Source organism: Rhinoraja longicauda, chromosome 2 (genome assembly GCF_053455715.1).
Source record: "Rhinoraja longicauda isolate Sanriku21f chromosome 2, sRhiLon1.1, whole genome shotgun sequence".
Lineage (NCBI taxonomy): Eukaryota > Metazoa > Chordata > Chondrichthyes > Rajiformes > Arhynchobatidae > Rhinoraja > Rhinoraja longicauda.
In genome coordinates this window covers 66,730,702-66,756,930 of record NC_135954.1, presented here as the reverse complement: position 1 = coordinate 66,756,930, position 26,229 = coordinate 66,730,702, and the positions used below count along the sequence as shown (strand labels likewise).

At 39.7% G+C, this 26,229-nt stretch overlaps 1 long non-coding RNA gene across 1 annotated transcript; it reads left to right on the top strand.

Annotated features, from left to right (window-relative positions):
• The first annotated feature begins 9,399 nt into the window (after window positions 1-9,399).
• On the top strand, window positions 9,400-17,637 carry LOC144609884 (uncharacterized). Its single transcript, XR_013549378.1, has 4 exons — window positions 9,400-9,650; window positions 12,852-12,980; window positions 14,335-14,450; window positions 15,420-17,637. It is a non-coding gene; the product is annotated as an uncharacterized LOC144609884 (long non-coding RNA).
• Window positions 17,638-26,229: the final 8,592 nt, after the last annotated feature.

Sequence of the window (26,229 nt, the reverse complement as noted above, 5' to 3'; positions counted from 1 at the left end):
GAACGGAACAAAGTATAGAGAGATCCTTGATGAAAACCTGCTCCAGAGTGTTCTGGACCTCAGACTGGGGATGGAGGTTCACCTTCCAACAGGACAATGACCCAAAGCACACAGCCAAGACAACGTAGGAGTGGCTTTGTGACAAGTCTGTGAATGTCCTTGAGTGGCCCAGCCAAAGCCTGCATTTGAACCCAATCAAACATCTCTGGAGGGATCTGAAAATAGTTGTGCATCGACACTCCCCATCCAACCTGACAGAGCTTGAGAGGATCTGCAGAGAAGAGTGGGAGAAATTACCCAAATACAGGTGTGCCAAGCTTGTAGCATCATCATACCTATGAAGACTTGAGGCTGAAATCGCTGCCAAAGATGCCTCAACAAAGTACTGAGTAAAGGGTCTGAATACTTAAGTAAAGGTGATATTTCAGTTATTTATTTTTAATGACTTTGCAAAAATTTCTAGACACCTTTTTTCGCTTTTTTGTTATGGGGTATTGTGTGTAGATTGATGATAAAAAAAAAAGTGAATTTAATCCATTTAAAAATAAGGTTGTAACTTAGCAAAATGTGGAAAAAGTGAAGGGGTCTGAATACTTACTGAATGCAGTGTATATCATAGATTGTATCATGGTTCTGGGATGGGATTGTTCCTTACTTAAACTGGAGAGCAGTGTGCTGAAATATTGTGTTTCATCCCAGAATAGAGCAGGTGTGTGCAGTGGGATCAAAGAAAGGGAGTTTTGACTCAAATGCAGCTGAAGCTCCTGTGTGCTTTCTCATTCAGAATTGGATTCAGACACACTCAATGAGGCATTGCAAAGCTGGCAGAAAAATGGATGCACAATTAATAAATTTAACCTGATAACAAAACTGATGTGATTAACTGGTATGCAGAGATGCTGCAGCAATTGAGTACTTGAATCAAAGATTGACGACGTTTTGTTCGATAAGGATGACATGTGGTTAAAAGATGGGTAAAAGGAGCTGAGTTACAGGTTAGAAGTGATGGAATAGCAGAACTGTCTCAGGAGTTTGTGCTGCTTCCTCCTGTTTCTATTTTCGGGAAAACTCTGAAGAAATTGGTCATGATTCTTACGTTATGAAGTGAATACAAACTATATGGTTTTATTTAACAGAGATCTATTTCAGATGCTCTGTAATATATAATAGGCGTAGCATTGACTGCCATCTACTTCCATATTGAACTTAGTGCAAAGCAACCAGTTTACTTCAGAGGACTTACTGACTTCTGACCCCCATGGTGCTCTCTCAGGATTATCTAAAGGGCTATTTAAAACCAGCTGGGCATATCTGTTTTATTAACTGCATTTCTGAACTTTGACCCAGGACTTCCTCTTCCCCATTTCTTGTAACGTTACCTCTCTTGGCCAGAAATAGGAAAAGAAATGGGAGAAAATCCTGTAGAATCACCCACCATTGGCTTGTGAATTCCATTCCACTTTTCCATGAGGGGAGGGTATTGTTACAGAACTGTCCAGGCAATGCTGTGAGTTTTGGATATCTGTTGAAAATATAAGTAAAACAATCCTTATAGAAACCAAAACCACTGTACTTGTGAAGCTTTGCACTCTTTTCTGGCTACATCAGTGAAACATTCACTGATATTGCTTCATACCATGGTCTCCCCATGTGAACAATCAAGTGTAATGTTTCCAGCACTGATTATTGCCAGTTGCAATACTGAACAAGAACCACTGTATCCTGCCCTTGGTTGAAGTAAGAGGTAAATCACTCTTTAATTTTTTATATTTTAGCTATGAATGTTGCTCCTTAAATAATGCTGCTTAAAAGCCCCAGTGCTGTTTTTCAAGTAACAACAACAAATGAGCAAAGTTTGGTCCATTCTAACATTTCTGTGAAATTGATTCTCTTTGTTTGTAGCCTAGACTTCTCTAAAGATTTATGTTTAACCAGATCAATTTCAGTCTATCACAGATTGAGCTATGAAAGTCACTAATGTAGTACTTTGCTGGCACATCACAGGCGAGTGAAACTTAACCCTTTTGGGGATGGATGATCGTTGTGGCTTGGAGGACACGCGTGTCTATTTTTTATGGCTTAATTTAAGAAAAGATGTCCAGTCAAATAAAATACAAACAATAGTAATCTTAAATAAAGGGAAATATTATTCTCCAGGAATGCAAAGAGGCTACAAACAGACAGATAGCTTAAATGAGTGAACAAAATTCAAGCCTGAAATTCTCCATTTGGCAGGAAAAATATAGAAGGTATTTCAGTAAATGGTAAGTTTGCAGATTTGTAGAAACGGCAAGTAATTGGAAAAGTTAACAGAATGTTATCATTTATTGCTAAGGAAATGATGCAAAAGTAGTGAGGTCAATCTTTAGTCAATTAGGCCATTGGTGAAATCCCATCTGGAATTTGTATGGTATTGAACTCCTTGTTTAAAGAAGGATATTAACGCATTATAAACAGCTCAGAGAATGTTAACTAAACTAATCCAGGAATGGATGGGTTGTCTTAAATTGGATAGGCTGTGCATGCATTTGTTGGATTTTAGAAGAGCACGAGGGAAGTTGATTGAAATGAATGATATCTAATGGAAACTGTCAGGATGTCATCTCTTGTGGGAGATCCGAGAAGTTGTGGGGTCACTAAGGGGTGTGCATCTTAAATCCTGGGAAGGAGATTTTTCCCTATGAGGAGAGAGATCAAGGAGATTGGGTTTACAATCTAAAGTTTAGATGAATTAAAGAAAATAACTGCAGATGCTGGTACAAATCGAAGGTATTTATTTCACAAAATGTTGGAGTAACTCAGCAGGTCAGGTAGCATCTCAGGAGAGAAGGAATGGGTGACGTTTCGGGTCGATTTCTGAAGAAGGTCTCGACCCGAAACGTCACCCATTCCTTCTCTCATGAGATGCTGCCTGACCTGCTGAGTTACTCCAGCATTTTGTGAAATAGGTGAATGAAAGATGATCACACTGAAATATAAAGGATTCTATGTGCTTGACAGAATTTACACACAGATGATAATATCCTTGGCTGGGATGTCTAGAACCAGGGATCATTGTCTCAGAATAAAGGGTTAGCTTATTTCCTTATTACAGCACAGAAAGAGGCTAGATGCCATCTACCAAAAGAGCAATCCCCTTTGTCCCATTACCAAGAGCCCTGCAACATCCTCTTTCATGTGCTCATCACTTTTATTGTATTTTTCCCCCACTTAATCTGCACTAAGGGGTAAACACTCCAAGAGTAAAAACAAAACAAGGTGAAGCAGCTTTTAGTCACTCTGCTTCGTGCATCTGGGATAAACTCTCCGAAGAACTCAAACAGGCCCAAACTCTAAATATATTCAGAACTAGGCTTAAAACCTTCATGTTCTGCAGTGTCTATGACTTGCACTTTGATTCTTGCTATTCTATATATCTTACTTTTGATCTATTCTTATTACTTTTTATATCTTATTAATTTTTATCTAATTTTATTACTCTATCGTTCACTCATGTCTCAGACGACGTTAGCTCACTGTTGGCTTCTGTCGTCGTCCAACATGTTGACAGAATTGGTCGCCCGATACTTCACAGAGTGGATCGTGCTGTCTTTTCCAGAGGATCGCCACGTGGAGGCTTCTGTCATGATTCCCCATTAGTCTATTAATCTTACTTATAACTATTAATTATTTATCTTATTACTCTTATTATTTGTATTTTCCTACCTTTTTTCCTTGTCCTGTATTTTTTATGCTCTGTGTAAAGCACTTTGAATTGGCATTGCTGTATGAAATGTGCTATATAAATAAACTTGCCTTGCCTTGCCTTGCCTAATTTGCAGATGCCACTTAAAATAACAGCACATTTTTGTAGCTGTGGGAGGAAACGATGAACCCAGTGGAAATCAGGTGAGTTTGCAATGTTCAAGTCAAACAATCTCAAGCCATAAAAGAAATCTATGTGCAACCTTCGTAGAACCATTAGGATACCAAGAGCGAATTCCAAACCAAGTTGGAGTCTCGAGGCAATGACATGGAATCCTATAGATTGTGACAAGGCTAGCAAGCTATAATGTGCTACAAAGTGAAGTCAGGCAATATCAATGGCAACGATTATTCTCTCCTGATGAGCTCAATGTATTTTATGCTTGCATTCAACAGAAGGTCAGTGGAGGAATGTCACCCTCCACTTCAGTCTCGCAAGACCTGGGCCTTCCATCTGCCAGAGGTATTTACATACATCTTTAACCTACTGCTCCATTCTGAGGTCCCCAACTGCTTTAAGAGACCACTATCATCCCATGCAAAAGAGTAGTAAGATAGTGCCTTAATGACTACTGTCCAGTGGCTCTGGTATCCACCATCATGAAGTGCTTTGAGTGACTGTTGATACCGCTCATCTACTCCAGCCTCCCACACAGCCTAGATCCGTTGCAGTTTCCCTATCATCCCAACGAGTCCATAGTAGATGCCATCACCCTGGCCCTAAAGTAGTCTTGGGAAAGTAGCCAACATAATCAAAGACCTTTCCCACCCTGGTCATTCCTTATTCTCACCATCCAGCATGGGCACAATGGTGCTGATGGCTATCTTCTTTGGTTACATGTGGGTCCCTTTAAGGCAGAAACGGGTAAAATTATTATGGGTAACAAGGAAATGGCGGAAGAGTTGAACAGGTACTTTGGATCTGTCTTCACTAAGGAAGACCCAAACAATCTCCCAGATGTACTAGTGGACAGAGGATCAAGGGAGACAGAGGAACTGAAAGAAATTTGCATTAGGCGAGAAATAGTATTGGATAGACTGATGGGACTGAAGGCTGATAAATCCCCAGGGCCTGATGGTCTGCATCCCAGGGTACTCACGGAGGTGGCTCAACGCCGCATTTGGATAGCGGTAAAAGGGTTGGTCCAAGTTAGCATGGATTTATGAAGGGGAAATCCTGCTTGACTAATCTTCTGGAATTTTTTGAGGATGTGACAAGTAAAATGGATTAAGGGGAGTCAGTGGATGTAGTGTATCTAGACTTTTAAAAAGCCTTTGATAAGGTACCACACGGGAGGTTGGTGAGCAAATTTAGAGCACATGGTATTGGGGGTAGGGTATTAAGATGGATAGAGAATTGGTTGGCAGACAGGAAGCAAAGAGTAGGAATAAACGGGTCCTTTACAGAATGGCAGACAGTGGAGAGTGGAGTGCCGCAAGGCTCGGTGCTGGGGCCGCAACTATTTACAATATATATGAATGATTTGTATGATGGAATTAGAAGTAACACTCGCAAGTTTTCAGATGACACAAAGCTGGGTGCCAGTGTGAACTGCGAAGAGGATGTTAGGAGGTTGCAGGGTGACTTGGACAGGTTGCGTGAGTGGGCAGATGCATGGCAGATGCAGTATAATGTAGATAAATGTAAGGTTATCTACTTTGGTGGCACAAATAAGGAGGCAGATTATTATCTCAATGGTGTCAGATTAGGTAAAGAGGAAGTGCAACGAGACCTTGGTGTCTTTGTACACCAGTCACTGAAAGTAAGCGTGCAGGTACAGTAGGCAGTGAAGAAAGCTAATGGCATGTTGGCCTTCATAATGAGAGGATTTGAGTACAGGAGCAAAGAAGTCCTTCTGCAGTTGTATAGGGCCCTGGTGAGACAACATCTGGAGTATTGTGTGCAGTTTTGGTCTCCTAATTTGAGGAAGGATATCCTTGCTATTGAGGCAGTGCAGTGTAGGTTCACGAGGTTAATCCCTGGGATGGAGGGACTGTCATATGAGGAAGGATTAGAAAGACTAGGCTTGTATTCACTGGAGTTTAGAAGGATGAGAGGGGATCTCATAGAGATGTATAACATTATAAAAGGACTAGACAAGCTAGATGCAGGAAAAATGTTCCCAGGGGACTCAAGAACCAGGGGCCACAGTCTAAGAATAAAGGGGAGGACATTTAAAACTGAGGTGAGAAGAAACTTTTTCACCCAAAGAGTTGTGAATTTGTGTAATTCTCTGCCACAGAAGGCAGTGGAGGCCAATTCACTGGATGAATTTAAAAGAGAGTTAGATAGAGCTCTAGGGGCTAGTGGAATCAAGGGATATGGGGAGAAGGTAGGCACAGGTTACTGATTGTAGCTGATCAGCCGTGATCACAATGAATGGCGGTGCTGGCTCGAAGGGCCAAATGGCCTCCTCCTGCACCTATTTTCTATGTTTCTATGTTTCTATCAAATTTCTATCATTTGTATCCTAATATCACAAAAATATTATTTGAAATGATAATTACAAATATGTTGGGGTAGAATCTAAACCCTGTGCTATTTAGTGAGCATAAACTAGATGGCCTGGGGTCTAGAATAAAACACAAAGGAGTAATAACTCAACAACTTATTCCAGCACTTTGGCGTTTACTGAGGATTCCAGCATTTGCAGTTCCTTATGATGGACCAATATCCAGCAACCTTGCTTCTCCTCCTCCCATCCCCTCCCCTCCCCCCACTGATCTAAAGATGGGCAGATAGATGGATGGACAGAGGTTGTTTCTTTGTCACTGGTCTGAAATACATTAAGTCAGATATTTCCTGATCGCGAAGACCAAAAGTTAATGTAAGCAGAGCAATGTACCATGGAGCATACAAATTTAATGACTCTGATTGCTGAATCATCAATGGCAGGCGATTGCAGGAAAATGGTAATACCATCTCATTAGCATTCCATCTCATGAAGTGTGAGAGATTTGAAAAGATATAAATGGAATTTGAAAGTTTCCCATGACAGTAAATCATAGGTCTTGTTATTTAGATTTAGTTCTATCTAGAGATTGAAATGTGGATGGGAAATTCACATCATCTATCCATATCTCATCACGAAACTTTGCAAGTCAGTTTCATCCAAAGGTCTTGCAAATTATCAAGCCATATAAGAAATATATTTAAAGTGCATTTTAATCCGCTGTGTACTGGTTCTAATTTGGCTATTTTAAGCACTGTGCTCTTAATTCATGCTGCGTCTTACTGTCTTCGTACAATACTCAATTTACAAATATATTTCAGAGGCTTTACAAAGCTGGGGGAAAAGAAGGGAAGAGAAGAAAAGAGAGAGAGAGATGGGCAGAGAGGTATGCAATAGGATGAAGTTAAGATACAATTTGGAAGGAGAAGAAAGTTTGGAGAGGTTGACTCTACCCTTATCACAGTGTTAGGTCCAGTGCCGGAGATATGCTGGAGACGAGGGTACCATCACCAAAACAGTTGTCAAAGAGTGGAAAGAGTATGGCTTGGCTGAGACATATGAACTTCAGCTACCAAGGTATTAGACAGTAGGAAAAGTAGAGAAACAAGTTAGAATTATTGAATCATAAAAGCATGATGGCATAGAGGGCAAGAAGAGGCCAGTTGGAGTGGGATTTTATTGGGTAGACTGGCTAGGAGGAAGCATTCTACCTATTCACAGCACACAGGCAGTGTGTAAAGGCACGTTGCATTTGGGATGCCATCCTTCTTCCAGTTTTCCCAAAGCCTGAGATACTTATACACCGGGAGAAGGGGACCCAGTGTTGAGTATGAATATGCTGCCTTTCCTTAATGACACTGAGAATGAATTTCAACAGAATGGTGAGGGACTGGTCTCTTTACTCAACTCTAATGGTTTAACATTTGAATACAGGTTGGTTGTCCATTATCACATCTCTGCCCATTGTGATTAACAGATAGACCACTGCACAGTGGCAGCTGTGGTGGTTAGTTTTATCTCACTAATTGGGCTCAATGATCAATCTGAAAGTGGAATTGCAAATTAATCACAAAATGCCTGCTTGGCACAGTGTGGCGATGCATCACGCCCTTCTTCAAACAGGTTGATCTGAAATACTAACAGTATCTAATTGACTTTAGATCCAGGCAAACATTGACAGTTGATGTATTGTTTGACTGGTCAGTATTGAAAAGCCAACTAATTCTAGGCACCTGGTAAACACTGGAGTCTTTTTTTGGCTTCTAATCTCATGTTCTCTGGTTTTATTATTCCTTAAGAAGTAAAAGTTATTCCTCCTTTAGTGTTTGTCAATTAATTTTAACATAGGAGCAAAACTATTTTTTTCTACCTATACCAAGTATCACAGAGTAACACAAAGTAGAATATGTAGCATCCAGTTTTCATTCAATAATCTCTCAACATGAAGGATGTGGGTTTAATTTCCATTCTCAAGGCTGGGGTATGATAATCGAGGTGATAATCGAGTACTCCAGTGCAGTACTGTGGACGTCCAATATTGTTAGAGATGTAATCTTTCAGATATGATGTTGAATCCAGACATTGCTCATCTTTTCATTGCTGAGATTGCTTAAAATTGCCGAGGCGTTATATCAAAGACTATTATCGGAGCTATCTTTATTGGCCTGGCCAGTATTTATGATTTGTGCAAGTCATTATCACATTGATCATTGTGGGCCCTGCGCAGAAATTGGCTGCTGGGTTTCCTACATTACAAATTTGATTACGTTGGTCGCTCACTACTCAAGAATCAACAGTCTGCAAGCTCAGGGAAGAAGCCATTGCAAAATGGTAATGATTTATCATAATCTAAATGTAACTATACGGAAATCGGCTAATCCATGGGTTGAATTCTATTCTAAGTTTATAATCATGTTTTCAGAATAGCACATTTTTTAGGTGACTGTTAACTTAACAATGTTAATAATATACTGTATATAAAGAGTTATACAGCATGGAAAGAGGCCTACTGGCCCAACTTACCCATGCTGACCAAGATGTACCATCTAAGCTAGTTCCATTTGCCTGCATTTGTCCCAGATCCCTCTAAACCTTTCCTATCCATGTACCTGTCCAAATGACTTTTAAATGCTGTCATAGTGCATGCCCTAACTACTTCCTCTGGCAGCTCGTTCCATTTACCTACCACCGCCGAGTGAAAAGGTTGACTCTCAGTTTCCAATTAAATCTTTTCCCTCTTACTTTAAACTTTTGTCCTCTGGTTCACGATTCCTCTACTCTGGGGCATTCACCCTATCTACTTTCAGAAAGATTTGTGTGCTTAATCAGTATCTTAAGAACAATTATTTAAAATGCCATTCATCAGTAATATATTTTTCCGATTTGTAAATATTTTTCCAGCGTAGGAATATTTTTGTCAAATATTCCTGGTCTCCTAAATCTCGCGCACTACCTAAAATGTTCTTAGGATACAACTCACTGCACTGACTATCATGTGTTACAGCAGATATTTATTAGCCAATAAATTAATCTTCTGCTTTTAATCTTTTAAATCCTGATAATGAATGTCTGAGTATCTTTCCAAAGTTAATGAGTCCCAGTCCCAGTCAAACTGAGTTCTGTTAATAATTTATTCACAAAGGGAGAGTCTGTACCAGATGTTCCCATATAGTAAATCAGTGTTCACATTGACTTGCTTTAGTCATTTTTAACCTTATCGGTTGACACCAGCTGAACAGCCAAGGTTATTTATCCTCATTCAAAAGCTTCAGGTTACAAAGATAGAATACAGGAAAAAGAAGAAAAGAGCAAAGATTTCCTTCATTTAAACAGAAGCTTTTGAATTCACATTTAAGACAAATCAACTTTTGATTTAATGTTACACTAATTACTCTGTTTAAATTAGTTACACCGTGAAATGCAAGGTTTTCTTCCAAGAGACTGACTTTGTTGGTAAAGTATGGCTTTATTTCAGTTTGCACAATTAATTAATGAAACACCTCTAAGGACCAGATTCATTGTGAATGATTTGTAATCATGAATTACTGTATGTTAGTGTAAATCTCAGGTTGGGATTCAACTACCCAGGGAGGTTGTGAAGAACCGTTTCTGCCATTGAAAAAAAATCTCCATATCTTACTTGTTAAATGGCGCAATATGTGAACAGTTCTTGAATATTTTGTATGCGTCTGCACTTTAATGATGAGGTGAAATGAAAAGCGGGATGGTTAGTCTGCACATTTACCCACTTCTCTCCTTTTTGCCTTGTGCCTGAAGTTACATGAGCATTGATGCTGAGACCTCAATCTTAATCTTTTGTATAAAGCAAGGTAGGTGCCAATACTTGACCAGAATAGGTTAGGCATTCCAAGCCAGGGCCTGGAAACTGAAAACATGTTTGCTTGCAGTGAATTGATTGATGTCAGGGCAACATATTTACAGCTATCCTGAGGTTCAGAAAGACAAGGGAAATCATCGAGACACAGTCACAGAGCAGAGTTGCAGGATCTCCAGCCCACCAATACATATCTATGTTAATCCCGTTTACCAACACTAGGTCCACAGTCTACTCTGCCGCGGTAATTCAAGTGCTTGTCCAGATACCTCATAAATGTTGTGAGAGTGCTGGCCTCCACCATCTTCTCAGTCAGCAGGTTCCAGATTACAAATCTCCTCTGGGAGAAAGGCCTATCCTCACCTTTAACCTTTACTCTCTGATGTCAGATACCTCTCTCATGGGGAAATATTTCTTGCTATCTTTTAGCTTAACATACCTCTATCAGGCTACCCACAGCCTCTTTTCTCCAACAAAAACAAGCATCAGTCCTGAAGCAAGGTCTCGATCTCGATCTGACTATTGAGTTTGAAGAAGGGTCTCGACCTGAAATGTCACCCATTTCCATCTCCATAGATGCTGCCTGTCCCGCTGAGTTACTCCAGCATTTTGTGTCTACCTTCGATTTAAACCAGCATCTGCAGTTCCTTCCTACACATGGTATATATCCTATCCTTATAGTTCTGCCCAAAATGCATCATTTCGCACAAATCAGAATTACATTTTGTTTGCCATTGTCCAATTTACCAGCTGATCCCAGACTACCCTATTCACTATCAGCAACATGATCAATGATTGCTTCATCCTGCACAGTTACTAATCATATCTTCTATATTCATATCTGAGGCATTAATGCACATAACAAATAGCAGGGATCACAACTTTGATCTCTACAACATTGATCACAGGTTTCAAGTCATAGCAGCAAATCCTTGCCATCACTCTCTGTCCCCTATTACCAGGCCAATTTGCCACCTTGGTTTGTACTCTACCCTTGGGATCAGTGCGCTCTGTAGACCCTTGTCAATTTCATGGAGGCTGTGTAAACCATTGCACTAATCTCATCAATATATTTATTTATTTAAAACATCTTAATTAAATTAGGCAGAAAGGATGTTCCATGATGACTATCCATAATCAATCCCTGCCATATTTGTATAAATTAACACTGTCCTTTAGATTTTTTCCCTATAATTTCTCGATAACTGAAGTAAGTAGGTTTATAATTACTTGGACTATCCCCACTGTCCCCTTGAGCACCACACATTTTCTGACTTCCTATTATTTAGCACCATGCCATTGGCTCACAAAGATTTAAATAAATCCATCACGATCCAAGTAATCTACTCACTTGCATACCCTCATAGCATACATCATATAATGTCTGGAAGATTTATTCACTTTTTGTCCATTAAGAAATCTTATACCTCCTCCTTTTTACTCTCAATGTGCTCTAGAACTTCATCATCCAAACAAAAATCTCCAACTACAAATCTCCAACTTCATCATCCAAACAGAAATCTCCAACTACAAAGTAAAGGCCCTATTTAAGATCTCGCCTATATCCTCTGTCTCCAAGCACAGATTACCTCTTTGGTCCATAATTGCGCTCATTTTTTCCCCACTATTCTCTTGCTCTTGATATACTTATAAAATGCCCTAGGATTTTCCTTATTCTTACCTGCCAGTTATATTTTGTGGTCTTCCTTTACCTTCCTAATTTTTTAACAACCTCTGCATTGTCGGTAGACCTGCACTTCCCAGCATTGTTTGATATCAGGTAAGGACAATAATATCACAGGAAGACCATCATGTCTATGTTCTCATGCAAACCATACATCATACTGTCAGGGATGTCCATTAGTTCACTGGTCTACCTAATTTGATTGTGGAGTACCTTCATCTAAAGGGCTGTATTATCTCAACCCAAAGACCATGCATTACATTCCCATTGCTGTCAGGGCTGTTATAATTGCAAAGAAAATATGAAAGAACTATTAATTTGGCATCTGCCACATTTTGTTTTCAGAATCTGCGAAAGTGCTCCAAAACCACTGAAGCACATTTTGAAGGACAATTTTTTTGTCATTAATGCTGCAGTCAATCTATGGATAGCAAGCTGTCACGCACATCAATGCGAAAGTGGTCAGATTTTTAAGAAATATTAATTGAGGGCTAACTAACCATTAGTCATGCACACACTTGATATTACAAATATTTGACCTACTGGAATATGTGGTCACTCAGTCATCCGCAGTCACAGAATTAATCTTCAAAGTAATGAAGATGTTTGCCTGTTCATCTTCAAAGTAATCCTTGTGATCTTCTATGTACTCCTGAGAGCTCTCACCAAACAGCATCTGTATTAGTGTAGCCTCCCTCAGTGCTGCAATGGAGTGTTAGCGCTCAAGTCTCCAGAGTAAGGTGCAAACACACAAGATCCTGACACAGAAGCAAGAATGTGTTCTATTATTAGCCTCATGCTGAGTTAAATACAACCATGACTGAGTGACCACACATTTCAGTACATCAAATATTTGCAATATCATGTCTGTAAATTTTCAAATAAGGCATCACCCCAAGACATTGCCTGTCTGCTCAGGAACAACAGAAAGTCAACCTGGAAAGTCAATCAAGTCAGTATTTTGTGGCTAAATATTACCACAAAACCTAGATTATTTGATCACTCATTCGATAGAGCTGCTGCCTCACAACTTCAAAGACCAAGGTTTGTTTCTGTCTGTGCGGCGTTTGTATATTCTCCATGTGACCTGGTAGGTTTGAAGGTTAATTGGCTTCTGTAAATTGGTCTAACACAGAACTGATCGATGATCCGCGTGGACTCAATGAGCTGAAGGGCCTGTTTCCACACTGTATCTCTACACTAAACCTCTCAAGAACTTCATTTGAAGAATTGCTCTAGTAAATCTGTGAGCACCATCTATGATGTAAGTCTATAGTTCTTTGAATTCAGAGACCAAAGCTGCAACAGTCTTCCAAGAGAAATTTAGTTTAGTTTAGTTTATTATGGTCATATGTACTGAGGTACAGGGAAAAGCTTTTTTTGTGGTTGATATCCAGTTAGTGAAAAGACTATACATGATTACAATCAATCCATCCACAGTGTACAGATACATGATACAGGGAATAACGTTTAGTGCAAGATAAAGTCCAGTAAATTCCAATTAAGTCCCAGGGTCTCCAATGAGGTAGATGGTTGCTCATGACCGCTCTCTAGTTATTGATAGGATGGTTCAATTGCCTGGTAACAGCTGGGATGAAAATGTCCCTGAATCTGGAGATTTGTGTTTTCACACTCCTGTACTTCTTGCCTGATGGGAGAGAGGAGAAGAGGGAGTGACCGGGGTGAGACTCATCCTTGATTACGCTGGTGATCTTGCCGAACCAGCGTGAAGTGTAAATGCAGTTTCACCAGAGCTCTACAATCTCATCTGGGCTTCCTTACTTTAGTACTTCGACAACCACTGCAACAAATATCTGCAGGTTTACCTTTCTGTACCTGCATAGTTTCTTCCTATATCTCTTGAATTGTGTCACAAATCACCATTTATTAGTTTAATATGTGACTGTAAATGGTCACTAGTGCAGAGGTGAGTGGTAGACTCTGTGAGTGGCATGGGAAGGGATTGGGGCTGTGAAGGGAAAGCAATCCCTAAATCATAATAGGGGGAGTTGATGGGCAGAATAAACTGGATTATTGTAAAATACGTGTAAAACAAAAGTGAGCAGTCGATGGTTAGCATTGTCTGGGTGGACCGAAGGGTTGTTTTCATGCTGTATCTCTCTATTACTCTGAGATGTTTTTAATCTGGGTAATGCAAAGACAACACAGTCAAGTCTGTGGTAATGCTATCTTTCCTTCTCATTTTCAACACTCAGATGTTTTCCTGGCTCATGGGTATGTCAGATTATGCCCTTCCCTGCAACCTTTGTGGCCATTAGCTTGGTCTTGGAGAGCAGACGTCTGGGTTTAAACTGGAGATGGGGTACCGGTGCATCTGACCGCATCCACCCTCACCCCAGTGCTGCTGCGGAGGAGCACAAACCCTCTGAGCTGAGGGACAAATCCTCTGTGCATCCAGCTCTTCAACCTTAGGCCAGGGGTGGCTAGTGTATGTGATGCAACCCCATGAATTTTGATCTTAATGTTTCCTGTTAACTTCCAGCATTTAACAGTGTTTAAAATAAATGTATGATTTTTAATTTATTTAACTTTTTAATAACTTCATTTTTATAATTATTTAAATCAATTTGTGCTGTTTTCATCTCTCTGATTATCAGAGGCATTTTAAAGCAGTTCACGGGCCTCTGACTGCAATGATCTGGCATCAGAAGATGGGGCCCTAGGATCGGTGACCTGAAGCCTCCAGCACAAATAGATCCACAGAGGGCCAAAAGTAAGTGTTGAACAGGAGCATCATGGGGAGCAGACACAAAATGCTGGAGTAACTCAGCGGGACAGGTAGCATCTCCGGAGAAGAGGAATGGGTGACGTTTCGGGTCAAGACCCTTCCAGTCTAAAGAAGGGTCTTGACCCGAAGAGTCACCCATTCCTTCTCTCCAGAGGTGCTGCCTGTCCCGCTGCGTTACTCCAGCATTTTGTGTCTATCTTCGGTTTAAACCAGCATCTGCAGTTCCTTCCTACACATCATGGGGAGCAGAGTGGGTTGAGCACAACCAATCCAAATATTAGATAAGATTTCTATTCTTTGAAATTTAATTTATCTTTAACTTATTTGCTTATTTACCAAAAGTTAATCACCTGGAAATTCATCCCCAGCAACAGGAATTAATATATGCTATTCACAGTGGTTTGACTTCAAATGAACCAAATTACAGAACAATGCATAAGTGCCATGAAGTAGCATTTTAAACGCTACTAAAAAGAAGTGAATTTACAGTCAAGTTGGTCTATTTCATTTATCCTAAGGTCTATTGTAAAATTTTAAATAAAAACAGAAAATGCTGTAATTTATCTAGCATCTAACATTTATCTAGTATCTGTGGAGAGAGAAACAATGTAAATGTTTCAGGTTAATGAGCTTTCATCAGAGCTCCAGATTTCCATATCTACAATATTTTTCTTTTATGTTAAAAAATAAATTCTTGCTGAAGCTTTTACAACTAGCAAATACTGGAGACACAAAACATCATTCACCACTCCACTCTGCACCAAATTCCCACACTGATTAAACTCCTGACTTCAGAACATTACAGTTGCACTCTGTTTAAACTCACTCTATGTAACTTTTCTGCACAAAGTAAGGTGAGAGGTCAATATTTTGATGAGAGATTTCTTCTTTTCAGCATTGGGAACATAATGACTAAATCTGATCATTTTGAATATATATATATTTTTTCTGCAGATAACAAAGAGAAGATGTTCCCTTCATATGTTGTAAAAATCAGTAGTAAAAATGTTGCACGGAATCATTAGTGCCTGGAGTTGTGGAACCTAATTTTGGAAGTGAAGAAGAACACATAGCTACTACTTTACAGCATATCTTGTGCAAATGATTGGGAATGAATTTCCATGCCACTGACATCTTGTCAAAATTAACAATAACTAATTTTTCTGGTGATAATATATTCCAACACTCATACCATTTTGAAAACAAAAAATAGATCAAGGATGAATGATAGATCATGTTAGGGATATTTTAAAGCTTAGATTTACCTTGCTCTATTTTCGCAAAACAAGAAAGAACCTGCAATTATAGTGCTTTCATAACCTCAGAATGCCCCAAAGAGCTTCACAGCCAACAAAACACTTTTGGAACCGTAGCCTCTGTTGCAATGCAGGAAATGGCAGCCAATTTGCCCATCTAGTTGGTATTTGTTTGTTTCTCTATTACTGCTTAATACGTGATTTATGGGCAGTACTTTGCATGTGAAACACACAGAAAGTAGATGATTATAACTTCTGTAAATGTCTGTAATACAACTACCCATTCCATGATAATAACCAACATTCACAGACACACAGATAATCAACGGAACACAATACCCTGTGGAGAACTTTTGTGTAACTCCAACTGACTTGTGAAACAGATACGTTAGCCACATTGCTCGCTGCATGAAATTCCATGGTGAATTGAACTATGGCACACAGATGTGCAGTACAGCTGGATCAAAAATCACATCTGCACAGTGGAACTGCAAACTCTTTCATCACATTCTAAAGCTGTTACTTTGAATTAACAATAAAATAAATGCCCATTCCCTTGGGAAAGAGAAAGTAAGCATTTATAAAAAAAATTATGCTACTTACTTTTCAGTTGAATCATTCCACATTTTAACAAATTCAATAGTCAACATGAGATCCTCTCCTCTGCATGTAAAGAATAGTTCACCCTTCCAACATATATTAAGTAAGCTCTTAAAGAATGAAATGGCCTCTTAAAGATTGGTGTTTACTTCAAAAATCTCTCCCAGCTGTTTTACTGACCAGCAGCTGTAATCAGAGTGCAAGGTGGTCAGGAAACTAGATAGTTTAAATCTGGATCAGGAATTACATCCTGATCATTTATCATCCGTGGAGCTGCAAGCTCCTTCATCACATTTTAAAGCCGTTACTTTGAATTAACAATAAAGGAAATGCCCATTCCCTTGAGGAAAGGAATGCTCCACAATCTGTATCGCGATGATATCATAATGCTGAGTTCTTAGAGTAGCCATAATTCACTTAAAAAAATTAGAAAACATGACTGAACTTAAGATAGACACAAAATGCTGGAGTAAGTCAGTGGGAGAGGCACCATCTCTGGAGAGAAGGAATGGGAGACATTTTGGGTCAAGACCCCTTTTCAGGCTGAAGAAGGGTCTCGACCTGAAATGTTGCTAGTTCCTTCCTCTACGACTTAACATAATTTTGACATTCACAAGTCAAGTGGATAATCTTATGGTTGACTGAAAATTGTTCCTAAATCGGTATATTGATTCAGAAACATGTTTGAATCCCATCTATGCTCTTTGAGGTGTTTTAAATGCAAATAGTTCAATGAAACTATTATTATAAGAAAATATACCCTCAGTGATGGTCAATATGAAACTACCAGGCTGTTGTAAAAATGTATCTGGATCACTGATATTTTTCAAGGAAGAAAATCTGCCACCATTACTCAATCAGGCTCCATTTCAGTCCAGACCTACCAACATAGTTGATTCTTGACTGAATCCTCAGTTCAGGTGCAAAAAGAAACGCACAATATTGCCCAGATTCAGTGAAAATACATAAAAAATTAATGTCCACATCAATATTTCACTTCAGCCATCAGGAACAAAGTGCAGGAGCCCGAAAACCGTGACTTTCGGGTTCAAGAACAGTTTCTATCCAACATCCATCAGGGTCTTGACCACTACAAACACCAACTAAACTATGAATTATGAATTGCAAACTGTCTTGGTTGCTCTTTTTGGCATTAATATTGTTTTTTTAATTGAACTTTCTTTTGTTTAATATGTTATCTATGAGTACTGTGTTTACTGACCTGTTATGCTGCTGCAAGTAAGAATTACATTGTTCCATTTGTGGTACAATTAAACACTCTTGACTCTTGACTTCCTACTCTCTTTACTCTTAAATATGCAGTAATCAAGAACTGTTGATTCTTGCTAATTAAAAGAAGCCTTTGGGAAATCTGGTTTGATGAGTGTTTTTGCACTGGTGTTCTCCCTGTTCCACAATGGCAGCCTTGACCTGTACTTCCCTTGAAATCCACAACAGCATTTCTGATTTATTTTTCATGGTGAATCTATTTAAAATATAAAGCCTCACAGATGTCTGAAGTATGGCACCTAATGTAATGCATTCATTTAATCTTATTTCTTTACTCATCACATTAACTTCATAAATAATTAAAGACAGCATTTTTCACCATTAAAAAAAATGCTCTTAACTCAGCTGACAAGTAACATCATCGTGCAGTTTTTTAATTTGCTTGGAATATAGGAACAACTTACTAAGCAATTGTGAAAAGAATATATATATATATTTTTTTGCCTGCTAAGATCATATTTCATCACTTTGAATGCATTATTAGAAAGCAGTCATATCTTCTCATTTAATTGAATCGAGACAAGATTAGGTTATTCGTTGAAATATATTTCTGGGGATCTCTTTATAACCCATTCATGTTAACTTGGCTCAGATGTTAGCAAGGTCAACTCAAAGTCAGCCTGTTCAGGATTTTACAGACCACACTCCCAATCTAACTACACATGCTGAGGAAGTGCTGAATTGTCCATGACACTTTGTTTAATTTGCATCTAAAGTTTTTACTAACGCAAGCCGGGCACACTGTGGTGGCATATTTTAAGGCACACTAGAACTGAGACCGTGACAACCAAAATACACCAAGCCCCGATTTTATTTAGTTTAGTTTAGAGATACAGTGTAACAGCCTGGCCTTCAGCCCACCGAGCATGCCAACCATTGCTGTAGTTCATTAAAAATGAAAACACCTTTGAGGCCTCCACAGAGACCAAACATATCTTGGTCAGCACTGTGTCCCACAGTTAAGTCTTTTGGGAGAGTTGGGAGGGTGGTGGGTGTATGGAACAAGCTGCCAGAGGAGGTAGTTGAGGCAGGGACTATCGCAATGTTTAAGAAACAGTTAGACAGGTACATGGATCGGACAGGTTGGAGGGATATGCGTCAAACGCGGGCAGGTGGGTCTAGTGTAGTTGGGACATGTCGGCCTGTGTGGGCAAGTTGGGCCGAAGGGCCATTTCCCATGCTGTATCACTCTATGACTCTAAGGTGTGGAATTTAGCATGGAAACTGATGATCACAACACTCCTCAGTTGCTCTGTGGGCGAAGAATCTCTTAGAGTCCTTTTTCGAACGTCCTCCAACTGTTCCCTTCAGAACCATTGCTTCTACATCAAAAGTTGGGCACAGGATCATGCTCTAGTATATTGGTTGTCATTGCATCAATAATATTCCCAGAAAATGAATGCCGCAATATTTAAGTTATATCACACTGTCATTGAAGCAAAAGATTTTAAGTCCGTGGGAAAAAGGAGCGTAACTAGAGCACATGAACCTCCTCTTTCCTTTCAGTAAGATCATGGTTAATCTTTTAACTCAACCAATTTTCCTGCCTAATCCCCATATCCCATAATTACCCTGAATTTCAAAATATAACCTTGATTTTATCTCTCTGTACTTAGAACAATCCAAAAAAGATTTTTTTTCTCCTTTGTGTTTTGGCCAATAAATTTGCAAAAATAAAGGACAAAGTGATTCTTCGGACTTCAGTCCTTATATAACACCTATCCATGTCCTGCAGTGATGCTACCTGAACCATTTTTAGCACATGTTTTTTTTAAAGATGATTATTGAATCGCTGCAGTGTTACTGTGATAATCCAGCATCCTTGAAATTTGATGGTGCCAGACTTGCACTTTTTTGAGACTACTAAATGTATTCCTAATAATACCCAACACAATTTTATTTCACTTTTTCTCCATAGGTGACATAATGGATGTCCTGTGGTATCTAGTGAGTTTAAAGGGAGTGGGAAATATATTAGCATTCCATATACCACCTCCAGCGGGAAAACTATGTGTGTTCCTGACCCCTGTCATTCCAGATTCCAACCCTGGATCCAGCTGCATACTCAGCCCACAGCCCAGACCTCAGCTCCAACCTCACAGCCCAGACCTCAGCTCTAGCCTCACAGCCCAGACCCCGGCTCCAGCTAAACAGCCTAGACCTCAGTTCCAGCATTACAGTCCAGACCCCAGCTCCAGCCCCACAGCGCAGACCCCAGCTTCAGCCTCACTGCACCCATAGACCAGACCCCAGATCCAGCTGCACAACCCAGACCCCAGCTCCAGTCCCACAGCACAGACCACAGCTCCAGCCTCACACTGCACCCACAACACAGACCCCAGCTCCAGCCTCACAGCCCAGACCCCAGTTCCAGCCTCACACCCCAGACCCCGGCTCCAGCTTCGCAGACCAGACCCCAGCTCCAGCTAAACAGCCCGGACCCCAGCTCCAGCTTCGCAGACCAGACCCCAGCTCCAGCCTCACAGCCCAGACCCCGAGTCCAGCTAAACAGCCCAGACCCCGGCTCCAGCCTCGCACTGCACCCACAGTCCAGACCCCGAGTCCAGCTAAACAGCCTAGACCTCAGTTCCAGCATTACAGTCCAGACCCCGGCTCCAGCCTCACAGCCCAGACCCCAGCTCCAGCCTCACTACACCCATAGACCAGACCCCAGATCCAGCTGCACAACCCAGACCCCAGCTCCAGCCCCACAGCACAGACCCTAGCTCCAGCCTCACACTGCACCCACAGCACAGACCCCAGCTCCAGCCTCGCAGCCCAGACCCCAGCTCCAGCCTCAGCCCAGACCCCAGCTCCATCCTCACTGCACCCACTGACCAGACCCCAGCTCTAGCTGCACAACCCACGTGGTTGGGACACCTGGTTTACATTGCAGATCAGTAAGTGAGCCAGATACCAAACTATCAGGCTATCCAAGCAATGCCGGAACATCAGAGCCTTACTGTATGTCAGCTGCTTTTGAAAGACCTTTGCTCTGTATGTTTTTACTCCAATATTTGCTTCTCTTTTTTTTCGCTCTCTGTCCTTTTCTGCCTCTTCATTCCTTTTTTCCTGTCCTGTGATCAGAAGATGGTGCATGTCACAACATGATCTTCTGACAAAAAAAAAATGCAAGTAGCTATCTTTGGAGACACAAGGAACTGCAGATGCTGATTTACAATAAAAAACACAATGTGCTTGAATAATACAATAGGTCTGGCAGCATCTCTGGAGAACATGGATAGGTCACAAAAAAAGACACAGAATGTCCAAATAAACAGAGTGCTGCAGTCAACTCTTGTGCTTTATTTGTAGCCTGTCCACATTCTCCAGAGATGCTACCTGACCCACTGAGTTACTCCAGCACTTTGTAGTTACTATAGGAGTTAGACAATGTATGCGATAACCTGTGATGGTGATATATGTCAAGATACAGATACAGACACAAGCTTGCACTTTTAAGTCCCTTCTCAAAAGCCAGCATATTTTTAATCTACAGGCAAACTTCTTCTCATAAAGTAAATGTTGTAGATAAAAATGGGCAATTTTCAATAATAAATATAAATAATAGAAAGCAACATGGTGATGTAGCGGTACAGCTACCGCCTTACAGCGCCAGAGACCGGGATTCGAGTCTGACTACAGGTGCTTGTCTGTACGGAATTTGCCTGTTCTCCCCGTGACCGTGTGGGTTTTCTCCGAGATCTTTAGTTTCCTCCCATACTCCAAAGATATAAGGGTGTGTAGGTTAATTGGCTTGGTATAAATGTAATTTGTTCCTCACGTATGTAGGATAGTGTTAATGTGCGGGATCGCTGGTCGTTGCACATTTGGTGGGCAGAAAGACCTGTTTCCACTCTGTACCTCTCAACTAAATTAATCTAAAACTAAACTGAATATATTTCCTTGCAGCCCACACTTGCTTCTCGTCATGCAAGAAATCTTTGAATGGTCATTGCATTGCACTTCCAAAATTGGTTCCTCTGAAGTTCACAAAGCTGAATTGCAGAGGTGGAATACAATGTGCACACACCATCACATACATCTGCCTTTAAAGCAGGTGATCACCAACAAATCTCTATCTTCTCTTGATGTCTATCAGTTATCTTTCCCTGTCACTCTATCAGACTATACTGTTGACTCTGGACATTCTAATGTTATAACTGCCTTCAAACCTCATCTTGGGAAGGTTTCCTTGGAATTTCCTTACCAAAATCCCTGCAGTGAATGTTTAGTGGATAGGTTAGGAGGTTGTGGCCCTGCTAATTACTTGGCATGACCTGGGGGAAGGAGAGGTACTTCCAACATGCTGTGCAGTAAAAGAAGAAAATGGTTATTTTGAGACAGATTTGTGGTATTGATATTCATTGTTCATATGTGATTGTGGCAAAAAATAAGTGTTTTATTACGTTTCAATTTAGTAGCTCTCTCTTATAGTCCAGTCACAGCACATTATCAATTTAAAACTGAGTTCAGTTCAGATTTCTGCACCAGGCCTGGCCTAATTGAATGTAGCTAACGACATTAGTTACAGGTGGAACAGGAGGGCAACTTAAATAACATGGTGTGTTTAGTTGAGCTATATGTGACCAGTGCTTTTCTTTGGCAGACAAAAAGGCATCGATGCACATGATTTATAAACATACCTGTCAACTGGCCGGAAAATGAGATAATGACGTTTAACCTTTTGGAGGTGGCAATACTCTGTATCAGCACGTACTGTCACAAAAACAAAACACCGTTCATGAAGAACAAGCTCTTTGTAAATTTGCATGGTCATATATTCAAATCCCTGAAAATCCAGCTCCTCTTTCCCAGAGTTAAACTTGTATGAAACAAGGTAGAGACAAAATGCTGGATTCTCTCAGCGGGACAGGCAGCATCTCAGGAGAGAAGGAATGGGTGACGTTTCGGGTCGAGACCCTTCTCTTGTCTGGAGCAAGTGTGAACTTTCGGATTCTTCGAACCATGGAACACTTCATTTTGAACCGCTGAAAGAGAACAAAACCATTTTCAAGTGTCCAAAAACAGCGAAGTTATTCCAGCCTTTCTCAGAGAAGACTAATTAAATAAAACAGAATGCCAAGTGGTCTCAAAATTCCTGAGCTGAAGGCCATAAGTCATTTGTACCAGGAGATTAAGGCCAAGTCTATGTTAAAGATCAATAAATGTCATCTAGTCCAGTTTCTAGTGGGAAAGTTTTGCTTCGTCAGAAGTTTGGGTAAGATTGTCCAATTGCTTTAGCCTTACTCAAAGAAATACTGTCCTCAAGTATAATATCTCTCAAATCTATACTTTCAATTATCCTGTTGGCCATGTAATTATTTAAACATTGGACATATTCATTCCGTAACAGATGATAGGAAATAAGTTAAGCATCGCAATTTTTTTTTATAGTTTCACATATTAATTAACATCTGAGAAAATAAGAAAGAAATCTTAATCCACAATTTTAATTTTGCTTCATCTGCTAGGGAAGATGGCCCAGAACCTTACTGAGCAATGATGCAATTACATTTGCAGGCTTCAGGTAGATGTCATGTGCTCATGCCATGTGAGCAGGTGTCATATGCCAGGGATCACATGACTGCATCTCCAAGAAGATGCAAAACTGAAGCTGAAAATCCTGATCCCTGTGGAAGTGTATAATGTACCTGTAGTGTGTTAAACACAGCATTGCTGTAGTTGTTGAAATAAAGCAGGGTGACAGGTCTGGTTTACATCTGGTGAACATCTATTTTTTTGGGAAAGAGAAGTCCTGATGGAGCCAGTTATTCAGATGGTGCTAAAACTTAACAAAACAAGGCAACCAGAAGACAATTGTTCCTGAAAAGGCTTCCTTTGAGTTGACTGATTGCAGTCAGAGTTACTTCATTAACAGCAGAAATTGTAATTAATAAGTAATTTGCAAAGAAGTACAAATTTTAGGCATTTTCTTTGAGAGGATTTCTGTTAACTTCTATTTCTTTCAATTGCCTCACACTGCCTTTTACTGATGGTGTGCATTAAATAACTCTTACAAAACTTATCACCATGCATTTCTAGTTTTGTGATGTAAAATGTTCAGCACAATTAAATATAATGTTTTTCTGTTCATTACACTTACCTTTGTGTGTTAGATAATCATTAGAGCATCTTTAATTCAGATTATATTTTAAATTTAAAACTATTAACCAAATACATTTAACAACATGCAAGTAATCAAATAAGTGACTATCACACTTATACGGTAAAATGTTTTCTTTTAATTTAATTCTTTAAGAAGCCACCTTGGCTCTGAAATGCTGTCACATTGATCCAATCTCTTTGCAGAACAACAGCAGTTAATTAGGAAAGTTCCCAAAGAAACCCTAAATGGCTGTTCTTTGCTTTAAAATGAAAGACATTTGCTGTTATGTAACTTCTTTTGCTGCCCCAGGACATTTCAAAACAATTCCATGTGGTAATTTCTGTTCTATCATGTTCCTTATGTTGCTGGAAGTGCAGGAACTAATTTACAAACAATAGGTATGAGTGAAAGGAAATGATCAGATCATTTTGTTTTTGATGAATGTTGGGGCAGGCTATCGTGAACATGTCATCAAATAATACCTTGGCACTTTTACATCTACCTTAAGAGGACAAAGTTTAGTTTCTCATCTGAATTGTAGTGTTACTCTTTTGCACTGAAGCTTCTATTCTTCAAAGATATGGCACAAGTTCCAAAGAAGCCTGCAGAACCTGAAAACCTGAAATGTTATGAACTCGGAAAATGTTTACATAAATTGGTAAGCACAATACTAAAGGCAACCTTCACCCATCGTAACTTCCACAGCTGTGATCAGGTTACACTGTGTAATGCAGAGATTATCCTGTGACCTCTCTGGTCTGAAGGACTCAGAACAACAGCACACATTTCATTTTCTGCTGATTTCAAGAATTCTAATAATAACTGTTCAATGAATTCAGAATAGTCTTTGTGGGATAATATCAATAAAAGTTAAGCCTCAGAATCAAATCGATATAATATTCTGAGCCAGAGATTATTACTCCTTTGCCAGTGTGATGCCTTTGAGGAGAAAGTTAATAATAATTATTCATGCGTAACAGATCGAGATTCTTAGAGAACAATTGACAGGTATGAATAATGCTGTTACCATGAAAATCTTGTGTCATTGAATGAATCGGTTAGGAAATGAGTCATGAGGAGACCAAAAGAAATGTACATTTCACTGGAACTCAAATCTTTGACATCTCAAACTACCTACGTTGCCACAGAGTGGAGGTTTTCAGTTTGCTGTGCTAGGTCATTCCGAATGTGGTTTAAGAGCCACCTTTGTACAGCCACTTCTCCTTTAAATGAATGCTGTGAAATTAGACAATGAATCACTCTCTTCACCAAAACAACTTGTTCCTCACTGAGATTTGGATGATGGATTTTGCATTTCCAGCAGGTATTTGAGAAGTAAAAAGTACAGGGAATATTTCATCCTGACCATCAGAAATCTTTATACAAATACCTTTTTATTAATTACTAGTTTAGTTGAAATCTCTCTCCCTCCTTGAGTCAGAAAGTTTATATGTTTTTTCAAACATTGGTTCTTGAAGTTCTGCCTAAACTTTAATTACTTGCTGTTATCTTTGTGCTTAAAGAGCATAGAAAAAAAAGTTGTAGGTTGAGATCCAAAAGATTCTTCTGAAACAGAGATTTTTACAAGAGATTCTTAATGATTATCTGCTTGTGCTGAATAAAGATTTTTTAATGTTTGAAGCTCCAATCTTCTTGTGGCTCATATAAAACCACAGCAACATTTCGGCTTGATGTAGAAATAAAGAACTGCAGATGCTGCTTTACAAAAAAAGACACAATGTGCTGGAGTAGCTCAGCGGGTCAGGCAGCATCTCGGGAGACCATGAATAGGTGACGTTTTGAATCAGGGACTCTTCTTCAGACTGATTGGTCTGACTGTATCGGCTCGAAGAAAGGTCCCGACCCAAAATGTTGCCAATCCATGTTCTCCTAAGATGCTGCCTGACCCGCTGAGTTACTCCAGCACTCTGTGTCTTCATTTCAGGTTGATGACCTTTCATCATAACTGTCCTTTGACACTTGTATGTGCTAAATATGTGATGCAGTAATGCATGCAATTTAAACTCATCACTGAAATCAATGGAAACAAATTTCAGAGGCAGAATTCAGTGCACTACTGGCACTAATGCTACCAAGTTTCATGTTTATGCTGAAGGTCAGAGTCTGAACTTTTACTCCACATGATCTGTGGGCACACCATTCATTCGAAATTTTGGTGGAGCATCACTGAACAATCTCAACAATAATTTTTTTGCTTAATTCCAATCCACTATTTGTATCCCTGATCCACCACATCTGAGTATTACCAACTGAAGTTTATGAAACAAACAAGCTACAGAACTACGTAGGAACTGCAGATGCTGTATCATGCTACAGAACTGTTGCTCAGATTAAATATGCTTCTTGAAAGTGCAATGTAGAAATCTAAAGAAAGTCTCTTGAAATAAACCAGAATATAGAAAGAAAAAAAAGGTGGTCAAAGAGGGGGAACAAGAGGCAACACTAACTTGTGTAAAAACCAAAGAGCTGGCAGAAATCAGTGGAACTG